The following is a 7,799-nucleotide window of genomic DNA, read 5'->3' on the forward strand; positions in this document are numbered from 1 at the left end:
TTTGGTTTACTAATTAATAAGTCTATTAAAAATCACATTTTACTATAAAATCCCAGCTATATGTGATCTCCTAACGACGTACACTAATAACATTATCCTAAAATATATTTAATAAAAATTATAAAAATTCAAGTTGACATATCAAAAAACTTTTAAATGTTATTCTTATCCTTAAATATATCAGTAAGTATGAAATTGGTATGTTAATTAATAAGTCCACAAAAAGATTTTACTATAAAAGCTGAGTGTAATTTTTTTTTCACATCCACCATCAAGAAAATTTTATATTTTTCGATAGTATATTTGAAGTCAAGCTATGTTTCTACTTACTAGATTTACATTTACAAGTTTTTTTAATGTCTGTCTTTATTAATTAACTATTATAAACTAATTTTTTTGGGTGTAGATAAAATGAATACTTTCATCAACAATAAAGAATTCAACTAGAACAAGGTGATCCTCATAATGGGGGCCACAGGAACGGGAATATCTTGTCTCTCTGTTGACCTTGCCACCCATTTTTAGGAGAAATAATCAACTCGGTGTAATGATCCGGAAGGTCATTTTTGAAAAAATTCATAAAATCACCATTTTACCTGCACTCTGAGTTTATTTTGTTTAGTCAGTAAAGTTTATTTGAGAACTTTAGAGTTATTTGTTAATCTTGATTATTTGATTGACGGGTATATTTTTTTAATTAATTTAATTAGTTGGCAGTTAATTGATCAAACCCATAACTTATGCAATGCCCTATATAAATCATCTTTGAAAATAAAATAGTGAGAGTTAACACTTTATAATTACTTTTAGACGAAAATAAAAATAAATCAAAAAAGAGAAAAACGGTCGTGGGAAAATATTTGCGCTGTCGCACAGAGGCATAACATCAAGGTAAGGGCACCCTAACTCCTGTAAATTCCATATGAAAGTTTCACATATATATTAATATAATAATAATGACAATTAATTTTGAGGGAGTATTTAGTCCAAAGTCACTTATGTTATGGTAGTTAGAAATAGGTTCGGTCATAAAGTAAATAAATAAATAAATATACATTAATGTTGACTAGAAAATTATTAAATATGCGTTGAAAATTGGACACTATCTATTTTGATGATTTCTTTAATATGATGTTTGTCTATTTAGATATTTACTCGTTATGTATGTTACGGGTATGATAACTGATTGTTGGGTTGATATTTTATTTATATGGTTATCATATTATGTTTTAAATTTTGATATATTAAGGTAGATAATTGAATATATAGAGTAGTTTATTATATGAATACTTTTAGAATTATAATATTGGAGTGGTTGGATCATAACCCTAGGCTTGAAATTTGTAAATATGAGGGTTGACATGATAATTGACATCAAAATTTAGGAACTTGATTTTAGGTTGGTGCAAGTTTTTGTGTCTAGGCTAGACCCATAGTATTATGAGTGTTTAGTTCGAAATCTTATTGCGGTCATTTATTTGAACAGATTGCTTTGAGTTGGAAGTTCAACGAAAAGGGATGGTTCATGTTCTGGAATCACTATTCGTCTATTTCAGGCAAGTGGATTTCTAAACTGTCACGACCCAAATCCGGGCCGCGACTGGCACCCACACTTACCCTCCTATGTGAGCGAACCAACTAATCTAAACCTTAACATTTCAATATAATATAAACAGAAAGTAATGCGGAAGACTTAAACTCATTAATAAAATCAATAACTATTATTATTCAACATCTATTATTCCCAAAACCTGGAAGTCATCATCACAAGAACATCTACTTTAAACTACTAATTCTAAGAGTTTCTAAGAAGCTAAAAATACATAAGAAGCTAGTCCATGCCGGAAGTTCAAGGCATCAAGACATGAAGGAGAAGATCCAGTCCAAGCTAGAAGCGTTAGCTCACCCTGAAGATCCGGTGTGACGAAGACTGGCTTGAGTTATGGTTGAGTCGAAGGTGACGGCACGTTTGCTGCACTCCACAAATAACAAGAAGAAAACATAAATGTAGGGGTCAGTACAAACCACGGGTACTGAGTAGATATCATCGGCCAACTCAAAATAGGGAACAGTATATATCAAATATTATCGTAAATCAACTATAAAACTCAACATGTAGAAACAACAAGTATTATAATCATCAATAAGTACCATCAAGTTCATCCATGAGGGCTCAAGCCTCAATGCCATACTCATTTGGGATTTAAGTTTATTAAGTTGAGTATATTATCATCTTTCTTCCTCTTGTGTCGGTACGTGACACTCCGATCCCCTAATTCTATATGTCGGAACGTGACACTCCGATCCCCTACATGTGTCGGAATGTGACACTCCGATCCCCTACATGTGTCGATACGTGACACTCCGATCCACTAATACTATGTGTCGGAACGTGACACTCCGATCCACTAATACTATGTGTCGGAACGTGACACTCCGATCCACTAATACTATGTGTCGGAACGTGACACTCCGATCCACTAATACTATGTGTCAGAACGTGACACTCCGATCCACTAATATCATTATGTACATCATCAAGTCTTCTCTATTCCAAGGCATCATCAATCCCATTACTTTAATTCATCAAGCCTTCTTCTATACCAAGGTATCATCATTAATAATGTATATTAAAGTTTCTTTTCAAGATTTGGGATTCAATATTTTCATCATGCTTATTTTATCACAATCACATAATCATATTTATGCAAACATACCATTAAGCATATAGTAGGGTTTACAATACTACCAATACATATCATTCACTAGTAAGAGTTTACTTATGAAGCATGAAAACCATAACCTACCTCCACCGAAGAGTTGAATCAAGCAAGAATTTTCCCAAAGATTTGTTTCTCCCTTCTCGTTCGATTCTCTCTCTCTCTCTCTTGTTCTTTCTATTTTCTTTATTCAAACCCTCTTTCTTTTACCCTAATTAGTATATAATTAAGAATAAAAGATGGTAATAATACCCCACTAATTAACTTAGGGTTACCTCTTTTAACCCCTCAAGAATTTTAGTTATTAATATAACCCCACGAAATCTATAATTAAGGAAAGAATAGTCCAAAAACGTCCCTTAAAACGTGTAAGGAAATCCGATTCTGCCTGGGATTTGCGCAACCTGTGACGGGCCGTCGTGCCTGCGACGGTCCGTCCTGCAGATCGTCGCAAGGGTCAGAGAGTCAACTTCCACTGAACAATCTGTGACTGTCCGTCACGCCTGTGACGGTCCGTCCTGCCATTCCGTCACGAAGTTCAGAGAGTCGATTTTTAGTACCCAATTTCAGATTTTCTAAGTGTTTTGAAACGAGACCCTGCGACGGTCCGTCGTGCCCATGACGGATCGTCGAATGGTCCGTCTCCTCAGCCAGCTTTTCCAGAATTGAAGTTTGTTGCTCAAAACGACTAAACAGGTCGTTACAATAGAAACCAATTTACCCATCGTTCGTCCCCAAACGATCAAAGAAGGAAAACAAGGCGAAAAGGGGTACCTGAGTCTGTAAACAGATGTGGGTATTTTTCTCGCATATCCGCCTCCTTCTCCCAAGTGGCTTCTTCAACGGGTCGATTCTTCCATTGCACCTTGATGGATGCAATCTCTCTTGACCTCAACTTGCGAACTTCTCTATCTAAAATAGCAACAGGTTCCTCCTCATAAGACAAGTTCTCATCAAGCAACACTAAATCCCAACGGATGATGTAGTTTCCATCCCCATGGTATCTTTTCAACATCGACACATGGAATACCGGATGCACTCCGGACAGCTCTGGAGGCAAGGCTAACTCATAAGCCACCTCTCCTACTCGCTTAAGTACTTCAAATGGTCCAATGTACCTTGGACTTAGTTTACCCCTTTTTCCAAACCGCATCACCCCTTTCATGGGTGAAACTTTCAACAAGACTTGTTCACCCTCCATGAACTCTAAGTCTCTAACCTTTCGATCTGCATATTCTTTTTGTCTACTTTGCGCCGCTAGAAGCTTTTCTTGAATAGACTTCACTTTTTCCATCGAATCCCTCAAGAAATCAGTACCCCAAGGTCTAACCTCGAACGCATCAAACCAACCGATGGGAGACCTACATCTCCTACCATAGATTGCTTCAAATGGAGCCATATCAATGCTTGAGTGATAGCTATTATTGTATGAAAACTCCGCTAAGGGTAAGAAGCTATCCCAATGACCACCAAACTCTATCACACATGCACGAAGCATATCCTCCAACACTTGAATCGTTCGCTCAGACTGACCATCGGTCTGAGGATGGAACGCAGTACTAAGGTCCAACCTAGTACCCAATTCCGCATGCAATGTTTTCCAAAACTTAGAAGTAAACTGCGTACCTCTATCTGATATGATGGATAGTGGAACCCCATGCAATCGAACGATTTCTGAGATATAGATCTTGGCTAATTTCTCGGCATTGTAAGTCACCTTGACCGGAATAAAATGAGCAGATTTAGTTAACCTATCAACAATCACCCAAATAGAATCAAACTTTCCCAATGTCTTGGGAAGACCAACCACGAAGTCCATTGCGATTCTTTCCCACTTCCATTCCGGAATGGGCATTCTCTGAAGTGTTCCTCCGGGCCTTTGGTGTTCATACTTTACTTGTTGACAGTTTGGACATTTGGCAATAAAATCCACAATGTCCCGCTTCATTCTACTCCACCAAAAGTGTTGTTTTAGGTAACGATACATCTTGGTTGCACCCGGATGTATAGAATACCTTGAACTATGAGCCTCTGTCAGAATAGTGTTGATCAAACCATCGACGCGGGGTACACATACCCTTCCCTTGATTCTCAAAACACCTTCCTCATCGATTTGTGCTTCCTTAGCCTTCCCTCGCATTACCTTATCTTGAATTCTGCGCAGTTTCTCATCATCAGACTGTCTTCCCTTAATCTTGTCAAGAAAGGAAGATCTTGCCTCCACAGAAGCCAACAATCCTCCCTTCTCATTTACTTCTAATCTCATCAAGCCATTAGCTAGAGTTTGAACCTCTCTAGCCAGTGGGCGTCTAGAAGCTTGCAAGTGAGCTAGGCTTCCCATGCTTCCCGCCTTTCTACTTAAAGCATCCGCTACAACATTCGCCTTCCCCGGATGATACAAGATAGTGATATCGTAGTCCTTTAGTAACTCCATCCATCTCCTCTGTCTTAAGTTCAAATCTTTCTGAGTAAAGACATACTGAAGGCTACGATGATCCGTATAGATCTCACACTTAACCCCATATAAATAGTGTCTCCATTGTTTTAATGCAAACACTACCGCAGCCAATTCCAAATCATGAGTTGGATAGTTACGTTCATGCACTTTTAATTGTCTTGAAGCATAGGCAATCACACTCTTCTCTTGCATTAGTACTGCACCCAACCCATAATAGGATGCATCACAATAAACAATGAAGTTCTTACCCTCCACTAGCAAGGTAAGGATAGGTGCGGTAGTCAACAAAGTCTTGAGCTTCTGAAACCTTTCCTCACATTTGTCCGACCATACAAATGGAACATTCTGCTTAGTCAAGTTCGTCAATTGGAAAGCAATAGAAGAGAATCCCTTGACAAATCGGCGGTAGTAGCTAGCTAACCCAACAAAGCTCCTTATTTCTGACACATTAGTAGGTCTTACCCAATTCTTCACTGTCTCAATCTTAGAAGGATCCACCATAACTCCATCCTTAGAAACCACGTGTCCCAAGAAGGACACTGCGTCTAGCCAAAACTCACACTTAGAGAACTTGGCATAAAGCTTTTTCTCCCTTAACATTTCCAATACCATTCTCAAATGCTCTTCATGTTCCTTCTTGCTCTTCGAGTATACCAATATATCATCATTAAATACGATCACGAAGAGGTCCAAATATGGCTTAAAAATCCCGTTCATCAAGCTCATGAACGCAGCAGGGGCATTTGTAAGAGCAAAGGACATCACTACAAATTCGTAATGCCCATACCTCGTTCGAAAAGCAGTCTTTGGCACATCCGTTGCCCGTATTTTCAATTGATGATAACCGGATCTCAAGTCGATCTTAGAGAAGACACAAGCACCTTGTAACTGGTCGAACAAGTCATCAATGCGGGGAAGAGGATACTTGTTCTTTATGGTTACCTTGTTTAGTTGTCTGTAGTCTATACACATTCGAAAACTCCCATCCTTCTTCTTTACAAACAAAACCGGAGCACCCCAAGGGGATGCACTTGGTCTAATGAAGCCTTTGTTCAATAACTCTTGAAGTTGTGCCTTTAACTCTCTTAACTCCGCGGGAGCCATTCTATAAGGGGGTATAGAAATGGGGCGAGTACCGGGTTCAAGATCAATAAAGAAGTCAATATCCCTATCCGGTGGCATACCAGGAAGATCTGCAGGGAACACATCCAGAAACTCACGAACTACTGAAACCGACTCAATCGAAGGTACTTGGGTAGTGTCATCCTTGAGATGTGCCAAGAAAGCTAAACACCCTTTACTAACCATTTTCTTAGCACAAAGAAAGGAGATGATACGCACCGGATTGGAAGTGTAGTCACCCTCCCACACTAACGGGTCTTTCCCAGGCTTGGCTAACGTCACCGTTTTAGCATTACAATCCAAGATTGCAAATTGCGGAGAAAGCCAAGTCATACCCAGAATCACATCAAAATCATCCATTTCTAAGATAACCAAATCTACATAAGTGTTGCTCCCCACAAAGTTTACTAAACAAGACCTATATACCTTTTCAACTACCACAGACTCACCCACTGGAGTAGAGACACAAATAGGCATATCAAATAATTCACAATGTAAATTTAGACCATTAGCAAATGAGGAAGATACATAAGAAAATGTGGATCCAGGATCAAACAATACAGAAGACATGCAATCACAAACCAAAAGATTACCTGTGATGACAGCATCAGATGCCTCCGCTTCAGACCGCCCAGGGAAAGCGTAACAATGGGCCCTATCGTTCATCTGTCCGTTGCCCCTACCATGTTGTGATGTAGTGGCCTCAGTTTGCCCATTACCTCTGCCGTTTTGGTGACCACCATTACCTCGACCACCACGCCCTCCAGAATAACGGCCTCTACCATGACCACCTCTACCTCTAGCTATTGGGGGTCATAACTTTGTCTGGGACAATTTTTCCTAATATGTCCAATCTCCCCACATCCATAACACTCTCTGGAGTCAAGCATAGGCCCCTCGGAGTAGTGTTGACCGGTCTGAGGTGGTCCCCCAACTACAGTCTGTAGTGAAGACTGAATTGGTCGGACTGAGTAACTTCCCGAACCCTGTCCTCTAGTGTAAGAACCATTAAACTCACCTCCCTTTCGAAACCTTTTTGATGTCGATGTTGTGGTGAAGTCGTCTGGCTTCACTCCTTCCACTTCTATCACAATGTCTACCACTTCTTGGAAGGATTTTGCCATTGCCGCTATCTGTAAGGCCGAAATCCGCAATTCTGACCTCAACCCCTTCACAAACCGGCGAATCCGGTCTTGAGGACTGAAACAGAGTTGAGTGGCATATCTGGATAGTGCACAAAACTTAGCCTCATAAGCATTAACCGACATCCTACCTTGCTCTAGGCTCAAGAACTCATCCCTTTTCCTATCCCTCAAAGTCCGGGGGATATACTTCTCCATAAACAAACTAGAGAATGAGGCCCAAGTCATAGGTGGTGCCTCTATTGGTTGACACTCGATATGTGACCGCCACCACATTTTGGCGTTCCCTTGAAACTGATAACTCACGAACTCAACACCAAACCGTTCTACTTTACCCATCTTGTGTAGTAGCTCATG

The sequence above is a fragment of the Solanum lycopersicum genome, chromosome 11, assembly GCF_036512215.1.
Source record: "Solanum lycopersicum chromosome 11, SLM_r2.1".
NCBI classification, from domain to species: domain Eukaryota; kingdom Viridiplantae; phylum Streptophyta; class Magnoliopsida; order Solanales; family Solanaceae; genus Solanum; species Solanum lycopersicum.